We start from the raw sequence: 20952 nt of genomic DNA, 5'->3' as shown, positions 1-20952 counted from the left end.
CTGTGAGCCTGCATGTCAAAGCATTGAAGTCAACTGGCTGAGATTAGTTACATTATGCTTCCCTTTTGGATTTCAGATTGATTTCTTATCATCCTGTTTTGACTTTGGTGAAATAGTGAGCTGTTTGAGTTGTGAAAGTTAAGGAAAGGTCACAATATCTATATTAAGAAAACAAACACATTTTAATTTCTAAAAATCGCTGAACATCTCACTGGGGATCTCATTTTTAAGAGATTCTTGTTAACTGTGTGCAATAAATAAAACCGAAGTGATAATTTGAACTTTCCTTTAATTCTGCATTTAAATTAGATTTCAAAATGAATATCACTGTCTATAATTGAAGATAGATGTTGATGTGATTTGGGCCCTGGCTCTGTGCTCTATGCTCTGACTCTAGGCTCTCTCTCTGTACTCTGTGCAGTGTGCTCAGTCTCTGTGCTCTTTGCTGTGTGCCTCTGTGCACGCTGTTCTCTGGACTCTGTGTTATGGGCTCTGGCTCTAATCTGTTCTCTTCATTCTGCACTCTGGGCTCTGGTTCTGGCTCTGGCTGTGTGCTCTGTGGTCTTTGCTGTGGCTCTGATCTATCTCTGTATTCTGGGTCTGGGCTCTGGGCTCTGTGCTCTCTGTTCTGAGTTCTGGGCTCCAGGCTCTGTGTTCTGTCTCTGTCATCTGGATCTGGGATCTGGGCTAGGGTCACTGTGCTCTTGTCTCTGTGCTTTGTGCTCTGCATTCTGTGTTCTGAGCTCTGGACTCTGTGCTCGGGGCCCTGGGCTCTGGGCTCTGTCCTCTGGGCTCCATCTCTGTGCTCTGCATTCTGTGCTCTGTGTGCTGTCTGTGTGTTCTCTCTCTGGGCTAGGTGCACTGTGCTCTGTGCTCGGCAATCTGTGCTCTGTTCTCTGGGCTCTGTACTGTTTTCTGTGCTTTGTGCTGTGGTCTGTGCACTGGGATCTGTCATCTGGGCTCCATCTCTATTCTGTGCTCGGTGCTCTGGTTCTGTGCTCTCTCTGTACTTTGTGCTTTTTTCTGTACTCTGTGCAATGTGCTCAGTCTCTTTGGTCTTTGCTTTGTGCTCTGCACTCTGTTCTCTGGACTCTGGGCTCTGTTCTGTGCTCTGGCTCTGTACTCTGTGCTCTGCATTCTGCATTCTGGGCTCTGGCACTGACTCTGGCTGTGTGCTCTGTGGTCTTTGCTCTGGCCTCTGGATCTGAGCTCTGTGTTCTATCTCTGCATTCTGGGTCTGGGCTCTGGGTTCTATGCTCTTTGCTAGTCACTGTGCTCTGTTCTCTGTGTTCTGAGCTCTGGGTTAGGGTCTCTGTGCTCTTGTCTCTGAGCTTTCTGCTCTGTGCACCGTGCTCTGACTCTACTCTCTGCTGTGGGCTCAGAATCTGTGCTCTGTGCTCTGATCTCTGTGCTCTGTACTCTGTGTTCTAGTCTCTGTGTTCTCTGTACTGTGCATCCATGCTTTGGGATCTGGCTCTGGGCTCTGTGATCTCTGCTCTTTGCTCTGGCTTTGTACTCTGGGCTCTGTGATCTCTGCTCTTTGCTCTGGCTTTGTGCTCTGTTCTCTGGGCTCTGTGCTCTACACTATACATTCTACATTGGGAGTCTGTGCTCTGGCTGTGTCCTCTAAGCTCTGTGATCTGTGATCTGGGATAGGCTCTGTACCTTGGGTTCTGGGCTCTGTTCCGTCTCTGTATTCTGCTCTGGTCTCTGGTCTCTGTGCTCTGTACTCTCTGCTCTGAGCTCTGAGCTCTGGGTATATAGCAGGAAGCATGTAAGTCCTTAGAAATTGACAAGAAAATTAGATATATACTCACAAAAAATGGCAAGGATTAATACCACCTCATATTCCTACTGAATGAGTATGAATTTCAGCCTGAGTGATAAGAAAGTTAGATAGCATTGATAAAGTTTTCATTAGCTTTAGATTTTCTCTTTTTTTGTTTGGGGATTTCTGTTGAATACAACCACAGGACTGATATAGACTAAATCAATATCAGCATTACCACTTTACTAAAACTTGCTGTTAAGTTTACAAAGGTAAGAACACCTTTGTGATGACCATAAGTACTTAGGCAAGGGTACAAGTACCAATGTGAAGACGCAGAATGCTAGAGAACTCAGTAAGGTGTATGCAGAGGAGCAAGCAAGGAACCTGAGAAGATCAACGTCAAAGCTGAAGTAATAACATGGCAGCACATATGAGGAGTGACCTGTCAGAATGGTTTCGTCCATGTTATGGTAAGCATGCAATCCGTCCCTCTTTTGTCTTATGGTCTAAAAGTCCAAAGGTTTGATGAGAATCCAGGGGAAGATAGAGATTATTTCTCATCAGAAAGGATGTTCTGAACTAACTGGATCAGATATATGCTTCCAGAATCAAAGCTAATATATGTAGGGTTGTTTGTTTCATACCCATGTGGGACAGTGGCACATCTTCTTTGACTAAATACTCTGTTTTCGGCCATTTCATGTATCTTTTTCCACCCTTGTGTACAGATGCAGGTTCCACATCTGAAAAGAAAAATCAAATAAAAACACATGATAAAGCATAAAGAATTCAGATAAGCCAATCCTAAGCAAAGTGAGTTCTGAAAGCCTCACATATTGGACAGATTGCAGAGAAGGATTTTGCATCAAAGGCTTTGGTGTATACGCAGTCAGTATCAATCTACATGTTTGAGGAATAAAGAAATGAATTTCATCACGAATCCTGGTTCAAAATGAATCTACCAGAACATAGCTAAAAGTGATTTCAAATATTTTCAGAAAGGGCTGGCTGTGCAGAAAACTATGTATCTAGAGATCAGAATTTAGCACCCCAAGAGACCGCACATTTGCCATACCCAGGAATATGGATTCTTTCCAATGCAGCAGTAGATTAGTACTATTGGTAGGGGTGGTAGTAGTAGTAATAGTAGTAGTAGTAGTAGTTGAAGTAGTAGTAATAGTCAAAGATATACATAATACAGTAATAGTCAAAGATATATAATTTCATTATTATTTCACATAATAATGAAATAATCACTGCCTTTCAAACAACAAAAGCTTCAAAATGCTAGGCCTCACATCTGATCCACTGATATGCTTGCCACACCTATGAGTGTGGGCCTGTTAGCTATGGAGGAGAAATTCATACCTGCTGGTTGAACTGATTCTTCCAGTCCATGCTGGTTTCAATCACCTATGCTCCATGATCATCTCACCTTTGGTTTTAAGGCACCTACCCTGACAGAAGCTGAACTGCATTCTTTCAGATTCCTCACTTATCCCCTCCACAATTACCTAGCTAACGTCTTTGGTTTTTCCCTCATTTCCCCTTCCCTTTAGCTTTTTCAAAAGACCCTTTAGAGCTAGGTACAAGATCCTTTTCATTTCAGATTCTTTTTATGCCGTATGCCAACTCCTTGCCTACCAAAGGACAAAATTCATCTCAAAAACGTCATTTCTAAATCTGTTTTTTGCACTCTTCACATTACTCAAGAGACATGCTCAGAATTACAGTAATCCTTATGCTGGCATGTCAGCTGCTTTGTATTCTGATGTGTGGGATCCACTACTATTATTCAAAATACACCAAGGAACCTTCTTATTCAGGCTACCAAAAAAAACCAACTGTCTGCACAACCAGATCATTGCAAACACCTTCGAATATAAAGAAATCATGAAAACAAAGACCTGCTGAGTCAGAATGAGATTGTGAGTGAACATGGCCACATCACATGATTCATCACAGTTTGAGAATTCCTGTAACAACGTCCTTGCTTTCCAGGACCTCTACCTTAATTTGAACATAGTTCTGGTTTACTCCCTAGGATGTCCTCCTCCAATCAAAGTTTAGAACAAGCTGTAAGCTTTCCAAATTGAATTGGACATACCTGTGGTTTTGGGGCCCCTTCATGATCATTCAAAATGTTTTCTACTTTCATAACTGATGTTTCTCCCCTACAAATGTTTTCACAGGTAGTAGCAACATATTTGGTGTCACTAGAGTGTATGCATGGACAATCATTTGTGGTAAATAAACGTAGCAATGTGGGATCATCCCTTCTCTTCTCAATTCCTTTCCAACTGCCACTCAGTCAGGAAGGTTTGGTATGTAGTACTCTATCCCTCTTTCAAATTTGGACATGGAAACTCACACATGCTTCCCACACTTTGAAAGCACTGCTCTTTCCCTTGCTCAAATGTGACCTGAATGACCTTCCAGCTGCTCAGTACAACTGCTCCATCTTCCGTCCTTAACTCCTGTTACTCAGCGCCTTCCCCACTCTTTGGTCCCCCTTCCTCTCTCCCTTTCTTTATTTCAACTTGACCTTGGTTGACGAATGTATCAAAATGCAACTCACAATTCATTTTCTTCCGCACTACCACCTGTATGAACTGTGGCACAAAGCTAATAATGTATGACTCATTCTATTTTCTTTACTTGATATTGATCTGTTTAAATCATGTATGTCCTCCTGGTTCAGTTTGGGAGGAGCCTATGTCTGTAGAAATTTGTCAATATCTTCGGTACTTACTATTTTGTTGGAATATAGATTTTCAAAGTAGCTTCTCATTATGTTCTGTATCTCAGTGGTGTCTGTTGTGATATTTCCTTTTGCATCATGTATTTTAGTAATTTGAGTCTTCTCTCTCCTTGTCTTTGTTAGTGTGACTAAGGGTTATCTATTTTGTTTACTTTCTCAAAGAACCAACTTTTTGTTATGTCAATTTTTTGAATAGTTTCTCTTGTTTCAATTTAATTGATTTCAGCTCTGATTTTAAGTATTTCCACTCTTCTCCTACTTTGCTGTTATTCTGTTCTTCTTTTTCTAGGGCTTTGAGCTGTAATGTTAGATTTGATTACACATGGCTGCCGCCATTTTGAGACAATAGCCAGGCCCTGGAAGACCCCTGGCAGGACTGACTGAGTCCGGTCTCCAGGATCCCTCAGCCCAACCAATCACTCCCCGCCTCTGGGGCCCTCTCATCAACTTACTGCTCCCTGCCGCCAGGACCCCCAGACCAACTGACTGTGCCCTGTCACCGGGAACCCAGTCCGACTGATTGCACCCGGCCTCCTGGATCCCACACACACCAAACACACCCGACCTCCAGGACCACTGCCAGAACAACTGCACCCTGACTCCAGGACCTCCAGCTGACCACGTCCACCCCTGAGCTGCAGCTCCCCATTTGCCAACACATTTGGAAGCGAGAGCAGCCATCTTGGATAATCCTGAAATCCGTAGCTCTGATCTTCAGGTGGGGCAAATCCCATCCTGAGACACCTGCTGGTGGCTTGAAGCTCATTGTCAGGTACCTCTCATACATCAGGCTACTGAATACTGGGAGGTTTCATTAGTATATGACTATTATACAGTACATTTTCTTTTTCCTCCTTTTTTAAAAAAATATTTAAGTTTTTAATTCTTTACGTTTCTTGCTTTCTTTTCCTTCTGTTTACCTGTTCCCTCAGAGTCGCTTTCTCCCTTATTTACATGATGTTATTTTCCCCATAGGGGCTATTTGGTCTAGGATTGCATAGTGTCTGATTTGGGTACAGCTAATATTAATCTCCTCTTCAAGAAAGGGTTTTGGACACCTATAGGGCCACTATAAGCCTATAGGGGGAAATCTGCAATACCCCAGATCTGCAGCGCTAGAGGGGAAGATACATGAACAACATGAAAAAACAAGGAAAGAAAATGATCCAAACAAATCTAGATTCTATAGTAATAGAGGAAAGGACTTCAGATTATACATGATTAAGATGATTCATGAAGCAAAGGATGAGATAAGAGAGCAAATGGAGGCAATGAATGATAATACCAATAAGCTGAAAGAGCACCTGCAGGAACCAAAAGATCATTTCAACAAAGAGATAGAGATTCTCAAAAAAAAAAAAAAAAACAAACAAACAAAACAAAAATCCTTGAAATGAAGGAGACAATAAACCAAATAAAAAACTCAATGGAAAGCATCACCAACAGACTAGACCACTTGGAAGACAGAACCTCAGACAATGAAGACAAAATATTTCATCTTGAAAATAAAGTCGCCCAAACAGAGAAGATGGTAAGAAATCATGAACAGAATCTCCAAGAACTATGGGACATCATTAAAAGACCAAATTTAAGAATTAGTGGGATTGAGGAAGGCACAGAGATACAAACCAAAGGAATGAACAACCTGTTCAATGAAATAATATCAGAAAATATCCCAAACCTGAAGAATGAAATGGAAAATCAAATACAAGAGGCTTACAGAACACCAAATGCACAGAATCACAACAGATCCACACCAAGGCACATTACAATGAAAATGCCTAACATTCAAAATAAAGATAGGATTTTGAAGGCCGCAAGAGAAAAGCATCAGATTACATATAGGGGGAGACCAATACAGATAGCAGCAGACTTCTCAACCCAGACTCTAAAAGCTAGAAGGGCCTGGACCAACATTTTTCAAGCTCTGAAAGAACATGGTTGCCAACCAAGAATCCTATACCCAACAAAACTAACCTTCAGATTTGAAGATGAAATAAAATCCTTCCATGATAAACAAAAGCTAAAAGAATTTACAAATAGAAAGCCTGCACTACAGAAGGTTCTCAACAAAATATTCCACGAGGAGAAAATGAAAAACAACAATGTACGTCAGCAAAGGGAGGAACTACCTTAGAGAAAACCCACTCAAAGGAGAAACCAAGCCAACTTAAAAACCAAAAATAAGCCAAATGACTGGGAATACAAATCATTTCTCAATGATAACCCTGAACGTTAATGGCCTAAACTCATCAATCAAAACACAGACTGGCAGAATGGATTAAAAAGAAAGATCCAACAATATGCTGCCTGCCAGAGACTCATTTCATGGAAAAAGACATCCACACACTAAAGGTGAAAGGATGGGAAAAAACCTACCACGTACATGGACCCAGTAAAAAAGCGGGAGTTTCCATCCTTATATCAGATAAAGTGGACTTCAAGCCAAAGTTATTCAGAAGGGATAAAGAAGGACATTACATACTGCTTAAGGGAACCATAAATCAAGAAGACATAACGATAGTAAATATTTATGCCCCAAACAATGGTGAATCCCTGTACATCAAACAAATCCTTCTCAATTTCAAGAATCACATAGACCACAACCCAATAATTCTGGGCGACTTTAACGCACTGCTGTCACCACTAGATAGATCTTCCAAACAAAATCCAACCAAAGAAACCATAGAACTCAATAACACAATCAATAACCTAGACTTAATAGACATATATAGAATATTCCATCCATCAATGAGCGGATATACTTTCTTCTCAGCAGCACATGGAACAATCTCGAAAATAGACCATATGTTATGCCACAAAGCATCCCTTAGGAAATGCAAAAAAAAAAAAAAACAGAGATACTGCCTTGTGTTCCATCAGATCATAATGAACTGAGAGTAGAAATCAATGACAAAGTAAAAAAAGGAAATTACTCCAACACTTGGAGACTAAATAATATGTTATTGAATGAAACATGGATAACAAAAAACATCAGGGAGGAGATTAAAAAATTCTTAGAGGTCAATGAGAATGATGATACAACATATCAAAATCACTGGGACACTATGAATGCGGTACTAAGAGGAAAATTCATTGCATGGAGCGCATTCCAGAAAAGAATGAAAAGTCAACAATTAGATTTAAGTATTTTATATAATTAACAAGCCAAATTTTCAACTCTATATCAGGGTTTATCAATCTACATTCCAAAGAATATCTACTTCTCCAGAAATACCAAGCCTTATCAGAAAGGTACCTTGGTTCACTTTTAAGAGACTGTGCATTATGTATCCTCTATTACGGGTACATCTTTGCCACTGCTTCACAGTTATTTGACACTGATTTTTCATAGCAAACATTTAAATGTAAAAAACTAAATTTGCAGGTATAGGATTTCCAATAACATGGAAGTTTCCTCCATGTTACTCAAGTCCTCTTGATTCTCTTCCATTTATGGTGTCAGAATCCCAGATATCAGTGTCAGGCACTCATGGTCCAAATGGTTCACAAAGAAATTAGGTTCTGAATTGAAAAGATAAGACTAAGAAGACTCTTGCTTTTCCTTAATTTGTTCCTGTGTTTTCTGTTATTATTAGATGGAAGATATTTACCTTATATATTAGAAAGCTGAACACAGAAATATATTCTCCCTGAAGAATGGGTGAAAGTCTTTTCTACCTACTCCACTAATAGGGGATAAATATCCAGCATACAGAACTCAGAAAATTTCGTGTACCCCAAAAATAACTAACAAATAAATGGGTAAAAATACTGAGGAGAAATTTTTCAAAAGATGAATCACAAATGGACAACAACCATACAAAAAATGTTCAACATCTCTAGCAATCAGGGAAATGCTACAATAAGATTTAATATCACTCCAGTTGGAATGGTAATTATCAAGAATACAAACAATGATAAATGCTGGGCAAGACTGCAGGGAGAAAGGAAACGTGCATTGTTGGAAGTACTGCAGACTGGTACAATCACTCTGGAAAGCAGTTTGAAGATTGCTCAGAAAACTAGAGATGAGAAAACAATATCCCACTCCTATTAAAATATTTTTGTAAAATAACAAGAATCAGCATACTACAGTGATAGAGCTCCTTCAATGTTTATAGTAGTCCAATTCACAAGAATTGCATTATAAAATCAAATCAGATGCTCATCGATGGATGAAGGATTAAGAACTTGTTGTATATATACACAATGTCATTCTACTTACCATAAAGAAGAATTAAACTATGTCAACTGCTAGTGAATTGGTAGAAATGGAGTGCATCATGTTAAGTGAAAAAAGTCAAACTGAGAATCTCAAAGGTCAAATGTATTCTCTGATAAGTAGAAGCCAGAGTAAAATAAAGGAAAGGAGAAGGAAAGGATATAATTATGAGGCGATATAGGGAAGATCATGGTGTAGAAGAATATTGAGGGGTCAACTGGAAGGATGAGAAAGAAAAGGCATGGATAATGAAGTCTTCAAAAATGATGGTGTATGTGCATGCATAAATGTACCACATGAAATTGCACTGTTATGTATAAGTAAAAATAACCAATAAAAATTAAATAAATGGACAAGGGAAAGGATGTCCATCAGAGCAAAGAGAACAATGGAGGGGAGGAGGGACAGAGGGAAAGGAGGCAGGAAAGGGATTGAATCATAAACTGAAATCAAATTCCATGCATGTGTAATTTTGTTGAGATAAACCTAACAACACTACTATGTGCAACAATGACTATCTACACATTATGTATTCAACTCCTATGTGTAACTATTAAGATCAAATAAAAATAAGGCCATGAAATGTGTTCTCAGTCTTAATGCAATTCTAGGACTCTAATACACATCTACTTTTCAGAATTTTTTTACTTTGATGCCATTTTAGTTGCTACTTAGTGTAATTCATAAATTTAAGCAAAACATAATTCAGAAATTTTGCATATCAATGAGCTTAATACTGATCAATATTGATGAACTATTGTTTGCATAATGAAAGACACTAAATTATTTTCATTTTTAATGGACAAAGCTGAGGAGAAAAGAGAAAGTGTTGCTTGCAATGGGCACAATATTTCCATTTCTAAAAATGTGTAACCTAACTAGGCTTAAAATACTCCAATGGGAATATGACTTTTATAGTACTCATGAGGAAAATGTTTTTAAAATGCTAATTTCTCAGGCTTGGAAGACAGCAAAGGAAGCGCATTCAAGCTGTACTGTAGTGTAAGACCAAAGCAGTGGTTGTGCAACTTCTCAGCACAGGTGGGTGAAGGAGAGATTTCACCAAAATTAAAATACTGAACACTCAAAGAACCTTATAGACTCAGAAATTTGAGTATGAAAACCAGAAATACAGCCACCATGACCCACCACCAGTGACTGCTGAAGTGGACTTGGCACAGATTTGTGGATTTAGAAGTGTGAGCAGAGGAGGCTGAATTACAACCTGCACCTTGGAGTGTCTTGGTACAGAGAAATCTGAAGTCAAAAACGATGTCTAGCTCCCACCCGGTGTCTCCAGGCAGCTGACACTTCCCGTGCCTTTACGCCTTCCCAGCTGCAACTGGGCATTGTCCAACCGCCTCCGGTCTGCTGGGGCCTGCTCAGCCAAGCAGCTTTATGCCTCAAGTATAGCTTGAGGAGTCCCCAGCGTGCAGGCAGAGCGGTGATGGCAGCGGAGGCTGCAGCAGCACTGGCTGAGGTGCACGCTGGCAGGGAGAGGAGCCAGAGAAAAGCACGAATGGAGCACAATGGTGGATCATATGCAGAGCTTGACCCAGCTGGAGAATCTGTGTAAACAGCTGTATGAAACAACAAATGCAACCACTAAACTGCAGGCAGAGAAGCCTTGGTTGAATTCACCAACAGCCCCCACTGCCTGAGAAAGTACCAGCTGCTCACTGGAGAGTGGAGAGAATCTGCTGCTGAACTGAACATTCCCTGACATTACTTCAACTCAAAATAGGGAGAAGACAAAACGCCCAAACCATTAACAATAATCCAAGGAGGAAAAAAAGAGGAAACTCGGGGCCAACTCCTTGGCATCTGCTCATGTTAAAAACAGAGATGCCACAGAAAATAAATAATTACACATAAAAGAACATGTGGAGAAAGAAGAAGAGGAATCCACCATAATTGGTACACAAGACCAAGACCTCTAAAAACATGAGAAAACAGACAAACATAATCCCCCCAAATTCACAATCCCCCAACAAAGATCCCACTGATGAGGTGGACTAAAACCCAGGGAAGTGTTTTAATAAATCTTATTATCAAAATGATCAAAGAACTAGAAGAAAATATAAGGGCGGAATTAAAGAGAAATTACAGGAGATGAAAAACCACTATAATAAAGAAATAAAAATATTGAAAAGAAACCAAACAGAACTCTTAGAAATGAAAGGCATGATCAATCAAGTTAAAAATTTACTTGAAAGCATCACTAACAGATTAGATTGCAAAGAATATAGAAACTCAGTCCTTGAAGACAGGACTTCAGGCATTGAAGATAGACTGTATGTTCTTGAAGACACAGAAGGTACTATAGGGAAAAATTTTAGAACATGACCGTGTCATGCAAGAACTCAGGGACAACTTTAAAAGACCAAACCTGAGAATCACTGAGACAAAAGAGACTATGAAGATACCAACTAAAGGCCTAAATAACATTTTCAAAGAGGTAGTTGCAGAAAACTTTTCCCAAAGGAGAAATGAGATAGACATCCACAAAAAAGAAGATTTACCGGGCCCCAAAGAGGGGGCTTACAGTAAAAAGAGAAGCTTGCTAAGAAATATCATAATCAAAATGCCTAAAATATAGAAAAAGGAAAGAAAATTAAAAGCCACAAGAGAGAAACATCAGGTCACAAATTATAGACAAATCAATAAGGCTCACTTCTGATTTATCAGATCCTAAATATCAAGAAGTCCTGGTATGAGATACAGCAAAACACAGTTAACATTTGAGGGGGAAATACAAATATTCAATGACAAGAATTTCTGCAGATTAAATACAAGTAAAATATTTTTATGGTAAAAAGGAGAATAAACAAAAAGAATTCATGGGGACCAAACCAGCATTACAAAGGATACTCAAAGATATACTACACACAGAGGAATTAAAAAACAATTCCCAATGACCACGAACAGAGGAAGATAAACAGAAGAATAATCTACTAAATCAGAATCAAACCTGGATAAAATATAACAAAAATTATGACAGGAAACAATAAACACATATCCATACTAACAATAAATGTTAATGGTCTTAATATCTCAATTATAAGCCACAGATTAGTAGAATGTGTCAAAACCAGAATACAACTCTATGATGCTAATAAGAGACTCAGCTTATAGGCAAAAACAATCCCAGACTGAAGTTAAAAAGATGGCAAAATAAATATTTTTTCCAGGCATATGGTCAAAGAAAACAGGCAGGAGTAGCTATCTCTCAATTCTGATAAAATTAATTTCAAGCAAAAATGAATCAGAAGAGACAAAGAAGGCCACTTTATCCCAGTAACATGAACAATCCAACAAGAAGTTACAAGAATAGTAAACATTTATGACACAAATGTGAACACACACAATTACACAAAGAAATACTATATAATAACATAAAACTACATATTATGTTAAATGAGTTAAATCCCAACCCCAAAACACTGGGTGATTTCAACACACCCCTGTCACCAACAGACAGGTCACCAAAATATCAAACATACTTTAAGCCTAATCAACACTATAATAAAGAGGACCTAACTGATAACCAACCTAATATTCCAATCTCAAAGAGCTGAATTTACCCTCTTCTCAGCAACACTGGAACTCTTTCCAAAATAGATCATATTCATGGCTAAAAATCAAATATTAGCAAATCAAAATCTAATGTAATCCCATGTATTCTATCAGAGAAGAAAAAAAATGTAAACCACCTAAATACAGGGAGGTTGAATAATGTTCTCCTAACTGAAGAACTGATCAAAAAAGGAATGAGAATAGAAATTAAGAAATTCTTAGAAACTAATGAAACCAAAGACTGAGAACATCAATGTATCTGGCATTGTATAAAAGCACTTCTAAGAGGAAAACTTATGGCACTGTTTACCTACATTTAGAAATTTGACAGATTCCAAATAAATAAGCCTACATTCCTCCTCAAGGCCTTGGATAATGAAGAAACTAAACCCCAAAACCAGTAGAAGACAGGAAATAATTAAGATCAAAGCAAAAATCAATGCAATTGAGAATAATTGAAAAATACACAGGATCAATGTAATGAAGAGTTGGTTCTTAAAAAAAACAAAGTTGACAAACCCTTAGACAAACTAACTAAAAGAAGGAGAGAAAAAAATCAACAATATCAGTGATGGAAAGGAGATCACACCCTAGATCCTTTGGAATCCAGAGGTTTATCTATATTGAAAATTTATACTTGAATAAACAGCAATACCTAGAAAATATTGGCAAATTTCTAGACACATATGATCTGACCAAATTGAAATAGAAAAATGTGTAAAAACTTAACAGACCAATACTAAGTAATAAATTGAAATAGCAATTTAAAATCTTCTACAATACAAAAGCCCACAACCTAATGGATTCTCAGTTGAGTTCTACCAATCCTTTACAGAAGAACTAACAGCATTCCTTCTCAAATTATTCCATGAAATTGAAAGGGAGGAAACTTTCCCAAATATATTTTATGAAGCTGGTATAACCCCGATACCAAAACACACAAAGACATATCAAGGAAAGAAAACTACAGAGCAAGAGCCCTAATAAATATAGATGCAAACATCCTTAAAAATATTAGCGAACCATATTCAAAAGGATGATGCACCAAGAACAAGTGGGTTTCATCCCATGTATGCAAGGTTAGTTCAACATACACAAATCAATGAATGTGATTCATCCCTTAAACAGAATTATGGGTAAAAGTCATGCAATCATCTCCATGAATGCAGAAAAGACCTTGGATACAATCTACCACCCATTCCTTTAAAAAATAATGGAAAAGCTAGGGATCAAAGTTACTTACCTCAACATTTTAAAGACCATTTATGACAAACCCAAAGCCAATAATAAACTAAATGAAGAAAAACTAAAAGCATGCCCACTAAATTCAGGATGAAGACAAGGCTGCACACTCACCATTCATATTTAATACTGGCCTTAAAACACTTACCAGAGTGACCAGGCAAGAAAAAAAAAAAAAAAAAAAAAAGAATACAAATAGGAGAAGTCAAACTCTGTTGCTGAAAACATGATCCTATATATAGAAGATAAAAAAAAAAAGATTTCACCAGAAGATTTCAGAGTATAAAGAAATTTAGCAAAGTAGTAGGATACAAAATCAACACCCATTAATCAGTAGTTTTCCTATACCCCAACAGTGATTCAGCTGAGGAAAGAATAAAAAAAAAAAACAATCTCACTCACAATAATCTCAAAAAATTAAATACTTGCAAATTAATTTATCCATGGAGGCAAAAGAGCTCTACAACATAAATAATAGAACACTGAAGAAAAAGAACACTTAAGAACTGAGAAGATGGAAAGACATCACATGTTCCTGAACAGGCTGAAACAATGTGGTCACAAAGGCCAAACCACCAAAAGCAATGTACAGATCCAATACAATCCCAATTAACATAAATTACCTTCTGGACAGAGTTAGGAAAAATCAACTCTTAGATTTACTTGGAAGAGTAAGAAATTCAGAATAGCTACACAATAGTAAGCAAGGTAATTAAAGGAGACATGAAATCACCTAATCTAAAATTATACAACAGAACAATAGCAGCAAAAACATTCACAAACCTCTAGCCATATGATATTTGACAAAGTTGCCAAAACTTTATCTTAGGGAAATGACACCCTTTATAAAATGGTGCTGGTACAAAAGGAGAGGTGTTTGTTGAAAAACAAAATTAGGCCCTGGAATTTCAGTCTGCACAACCCTCAAATTGAAATGGATCAAAGATTAAAAATTTAACCTGATAATTTCAGCTGCTAGAAGAAAACATAGTGTCAACACTCCAACATAAAAGTGCTGGCATCAGCTTCCTTATGAGCCCTATAAAGTGCAAAAAATAAAACCAAGGACCAATTTTTGCGATGACACCAAAGTGAAAAGTTTCTGCACAGCAAAAGAAATGATTAAAACTGTGAAAAGAGAGTCTACAAAATGAGAGAAAATCTAGGCAATTTCTTTTATTCCTTTTAGTTACATTAATTCCCTATTAATTCCTTCAATGGGGAACTTATATCCAGAATACACAAGAACTAAAACCCACCAAAAAAAAAAAAAATCCAATCAATAGAAGGGCAAGCAACTGTGCAGAAACTCTCAAAAGAAGAAACACAATTGGACAACAAAAGTTAAGAAAAATGTTCAACGTCTCTAGCAATCAAGGAAATTCTACATAAGAGTCCATCTCACTCTGGTCAAAATAGTAATGATCAAGAACATGGAAATCAACAAAATTCAGTGAGGTTGTGGGGAGAAAGAAGCACCTGTGCATTGTGGGTGAACTGCAGACATACCACTCAGGAGAGCAGTGTGGAGAGTCCTCCAAAAGCGAGGGATGCCTGGGAGGTTTCAAGGTGGTGGGATAGAGCAGGTCATTTTTCTGGCTGCTCCATGGTGTGAAACCAAGAGAGAAGACAGGGAGCTTCTCAGCGAGGTTGGAGAAAGAAACAAAGGTCGGGCTTTATGGAACTTAATACTGGACAATCAAAGCAGATAAAATGAGGAAGAAACCTCCAGCGCCACAGCTGCTGCTGCAGCTGGAGACACCAGCCAGAGTGGCCCCTCTGCGCACAGAGGAGGGATAAGGAAATCAAGGAAACCCATATTTTTAGGAGTGAGGCATGCCTGTATACAAAGTCTGCAGATCAAAGCCACTTCCTGACTAAATGGAAAGGTTCACTTCACAGCAGCCTTGTACAGAAACCCAACCACATTTCTTTGTGTGGCATATAGAGGACAGAGGAAGGAACCATTTTGAAGCCACACATTGGGGACTGATATCTTTGGGTGCCAAACCTGAGTCTGGCCCAAAATACAGGCCAGACAAAAGCAAAATGCATGACAAAGAGTGTACCCAAGTTGCAAAGAGAAAATTAAACATGTGAGGTTTACACACACAGGACAACTGGTCATGGACCCCCTCCTGGCACACCCCATCCCCTTCTAATCCAGCTGCTTGCAAAGCTGACTGGGAGACACATGGCTGGCCAGGAATTAACAAGGGTGGGTGTGGGAGAGACTGAGTTTGGACACTGAACTTGAAACCATGAAATATGTGGTCAGCAGCTAACATAGTGGACTAAGAATTGGCTCGTACACCACGCAAGTGGGCCCTGGAGGCGATCCTGGGTGGCAGACTTCCAGAATGGACTGGCAACTGCTGAGCTCTGGAAGTGCACTTATTGAGAATCTCCAAGCCAACTGGCACCCAGTGAAAGAGCCTAGACCCTATCTATGCCCAAACCCTGCACACAGCACTTTCAGTTACAGGACTATCTCTCACAATTGCAACTCCACCTTGAGGATGCTGCAAGCATCACAATCCAGACAACCCCACCTAACTACTGAGTAGGGAAGCTGAGAATATTTTGAACTCCAATGGAAACAATTCCTTAACTTTTCACACGGTCTTTTATTCCCCTTATTTCTTTTCTCTGCTTAATTTTGACCTTAATGGTTCATAGATATTTATACATATTCATATTTGGATTTTTCTTTTCTCATTTCCAGTTCATTTGAAACTACTTATTTTTCATGGATCAGTTTTTTGGAGACTAGAAAGTTTGATTAATATATTTTAGTTTAGATTTTTATTCTTTCATTTTTGTATTTATTTTTAATTTTTAAAACTTTTACTTTATCTATGTTTTCTCTCATCTGTTTCTCTTGAACCTCGTTCTCCCTTTTCTTTTGCTGATAGGCAATCTCTATTGTTCCTTCAGTCTTTAATTTTTTGCTTCTATCTTCTCTTTCCCTCCCTTAAAATCATCACATCTTACATCACTTCTGTTCTCTCCCTGTTCAACATTCAAAATTATAAGTTATTTTGCAAAGTTGGTGTTTTTATTGTTCATAGGAACTCATTGTATCATTTTTATTTATTGTGACAACATTGTAGATGTCACAGCAGGAATTATTGGGTTTAATGCTACCCATATAGTTTGCATTGGTTGTTGTTACACTAAATGATAAGTACCAGAAACCTTCAGGGACACTATAGTCTACAGAGTAGAAAAACTACTGTTTTGCATCCATACTTTTACATGAGTAGACACAAAAACAACATGATAACAAATCACACCAAACAAACCAAGACACTCTAATAACAGAATCCATCACCACCATAGGGGGAGAAATGACAAAGAAGGAGTTTAGAAAGTATATAAATTAATCTGTGAGGAAAATGATGTTGAAGAGTGATAGTAGAGAAAAAAATTCAGGAAATGAAAGATCACTTCAATAAAGAGATAGAATCTAAACAAAAATCAAGTAGAAATACTTGAAAAGAAGATATCAATGAACCAAATTAAGTATTCAACTCAAAGCATGACCAACAGACAAGACCACTTAGAACCCAGAATTTTAGATAATGAAGGCAAAATATATCATCTTCGAAATAAAGTTGACCATGGAGAAAAGATGTTAGGAGTCCATAAACAGAACTTCCAAAAAATATGAGATAACATGAAAAGATCAAATTGAAAGAATACACAATATTTTCAATGAAATAATATCAGAGTGATAGAGTAAAACAGAATATATTACCTTATGTACACAAATGAATGAATTGACTGATGTGATCCTACAATATGTATAATCAGAAAAAATGAGAGATTACACTCCATTTATGTATGATCTATCAAAATGTATAAAAGAATTCTACTGTCATATACAACTAATTAGAACAAAATTTTTAAAAATTTTAAAAGAAATATCAGAAAATTTTCCAAACCTAAAGAATAAAATGGAAAATCAGATGAAAGAGCCTTATAAAACTCCAAATATAAAAATGAACAATTAGAACACACCCACACAGATGTATACTATTTATGAAAATTCCCAACATACAGATTAAGGATAGAATTTTAAAGACTGCTATAGAAAATCAACAAGTCACCATTAGAGGAAAACCAATCTGTATCTCAGCTGATTTCTCAGCCCAGACCCTCAGAGCTGGGAATCTTGGAACATTATATATCAAGCACTGAAAGAATTTGGATGCCACCCAAAAAATTGATATCCAGCAAAATTAAGCTTCATAACTGATGATGAAATAAAAACCTTCCATGATAAGTACAAGTTAAAAGAATTCAAAGGAGAAAATATACTCTACGAAAAATACTCAATAAAATTTTCATGAAGAAAATAAAAGTGAAGACCAGCAAAGGAAGGAAGTACACTAGAATAATTGTCAAAGGAGAAACTAATTCAAATTAAACATCAGAAATAAAACAAAATGACAGTAAACAAAAATCATCTCAATAACAACATTAATGTTAATGAACTAAACACATCAATTAAAATTCAATTAAAATACATAGATTGGTAGAGTGGATTAAAAAAGAAAACCCAACAATACACTGTCTCCAGGACACTTATTTCATCAGCAAAGACATACACAGACTGAAGGTAAAAGAATGGGAAAAAATATAACTAACGTGGATCTCATAAAGAAGCAGATTTTATCCTCATATCAGATAAAGTGGACTTCAAAGTTAATCAGAAGGGACAAAGAAGGACATTTCATACTGCTTCAGGGAATTACATATCAACACATAATAATCATAAATATTTATGCCCCAAACAATGAAGGCTCTACATGCATTAAACAAAGCCAACAGACCAAAACACAATACTGAGAAACTTTAAGACACATTTCTCACCACTGGAGTGATTTTTCCAAATGAAAACTTAACAAAGAAACTGTAGAACTAAAAAATGCAATAAATAATTTAACTTAACAGACATATATAGGATATTTCATTCATCAAACACTGAATGTACCTTTTTCACAGCAGCACATGGATCCTTCTCTAAATACACTATGTTATGCTGCAAAGCAACTCTTAACAAATATGCAAAATCAATATAAAACTATTCATTCTATGAGATCCTAACAGAATGAAATTAGAAATCAAAACTAAAATAGAAAACAAAATCTTCTCTAACACCTGCAAACTAAACAATACTCTATTGAATGACCAAAGGAGCAGAAGAAATCAAGGATGACATTTTAAAAACTAGCAAAGGAAATGAGAAGAGAAATACAACATATCAAAATCTCTGGGACAATATGAAGGCAGTGCTAAGAGCAGAGTCCACTGCATTCAGTTTATTCATTTAAAGAATAGAAAGTCCCTACTAAGTAACGTAACATTTCATCACAAGGCACCAGAAAAAGAAAGAAGACAGGGAATAATTAAAATCAGAGCTGAATTTGTAACAGCCTCAAAGAAAATAAAATACTTGGGAATCAATCTCACAAAAGAGGTAAAAAGATCTTTACAATGAAAACTACAAAACATTGAAGAGAGAAATTGAGGAAGACCTTAGAAGATGGAAAGATCTCCCATGTTCTTGGATAGAAAGATTTAATATTGTCAAAATGGCCATACTACCAAAAGTGCTATACAGATTCAATGCAATTCCAATTAAAATCCCAATGATGTACCTTACACAAATAGAGCAAGCCATCATGAAATTCATCTGGAAGAATAAGAAACCCAGAATAGCTAAAGCAATCCTCAGTAGAAAGAGCGAAGCAGAGGGTATCACAATACCAGATCTTCAACTCTATTACACAGCAATAGTAACAAAAATGGCATGGTATTTGTACCAAAATAGACAGGTAGATCAATAGGACAGAATAGAGGACATGGACACAAACCCAAATAAATATGATTTTCTCATACTAGACAAAGTGGCCAAAAATATGCAATGGAGAAAAGATAGCCTCTTCAACAAATGGTGCTGGGAAAACTGGAAATCCTTATGCAGCAGAAAGAAACTAAATGCCTATCTCTCACCCTGCACAAAACTCAATTCAAAATGGATCAAGGACCTCGGATTCAGACCAGAGACCCTGCATCTTATAGAAGAAAAAGTAGGTGCAAATCTTCAACATGTCGGCTTAGGATCAGAATTCCTTAACAGGACTCCCATAGCACAAGAAATAAAAGCTAGAATCAATAACTGGGATAGATTCAAACTAAAAAGCTTTCTCTCAGCAAAGGAAACTATCAGCAATGTGAACAGAGAACTTACAGAATGGGAGAAAAGCTTTGCCACTCATACTTCAGAGAGAGCACTAATCTCTAGAATATATAAAGAACTCAAAAAACTCTACACCAAGAATACAAATAATCCAATCAACAAATGGGCTAAGGAAATGAACAGACACTTCACAGAAGAAGATCTACAAGCAATCAACAGATATATGAAAAAATGTTCAACATCTCTAGTAATAAGAGAAATGCAAACCATCTCACCCCAATTAAAATGGCGATTATCAAGAACACAAGCAACAATAGGTGTTGGCGAGGATGTGGGGAAAAGATACACTCATACATTGCTGGTGGGGTTGCAAATTAGTGCAGCCACTCTGAAAAGCAGTGTGGAGATTCCTTAGAAAACTCAGAATGGACACACCATTTGACCCAGCTATTCCACTCCTTCACCTATACCCAAAGAACTTAAAATCAGCACACTACAGAGACACAGCCACATCAATGTTCATAGCTGCTCAATTCATAATAGCCAGATTGTGGAACCAATCTAGATGCCCTTCAATTGATGAATGGCTAAAGAAACTGTGGCATATATATGGAATATTACTCATCCATAAAGAATAATAAAATTATGGCATTTGCAGGCAAATGGATGAAACTGGAGAATATCATGCTAAGTGAGATAAGCCAATCTCAAAAAACCAAAGGACGCATGATCTCACTGATAAGTGGATGATGACACATAATAGGAGGTGGGAGGGGGGCAAGAACAGAGGAAGGAGGGACTGTATACAGGGAAAAGAGGGGTGGGACGTTTGGGGCGAAGGAGAAAATAACAGAATGAATCAAACACAATTATCCTATGTATATGTATGATTACACAAATGGTATGCCTTTACTTCATGTACAACCAGAAACAACATGTATTCCATTTTTTTATAATAAAAATAAATTTTAAAAAATCAGAGCTGAAATAAATGAAATTGAAGCAAAAAAATAAACTACCAACACAACAAAAAGTTGGTTCTTTCAAAAAGTAAATGAAATTGATAAACCTTCAGACAAACTAATCAATAAAAAGAGAAAATTCAAATTCCTAAAATTCACAATGAAAAAGGAAATATTACCAGAGACACTACTGAAATACAGATGATA

This window comes from Sciurus vulgaris (genome assembly GCF_902686455.1).
Source record: "Sciurus vulgaris genome assembly, contig: HiC_scaffold_442_arrow_ctg1, whole genome shotgun sequence".
In the NCBI taxonomy this organism is placed as follows: Eukaryota; Metazoa; Chordata; class Mammalia; order Rodentia; family Sciuridae; genus Sciurus; species Sciurus vulgaris.
Note: the sequence above shows the minus strand (reverse complement) of the source record.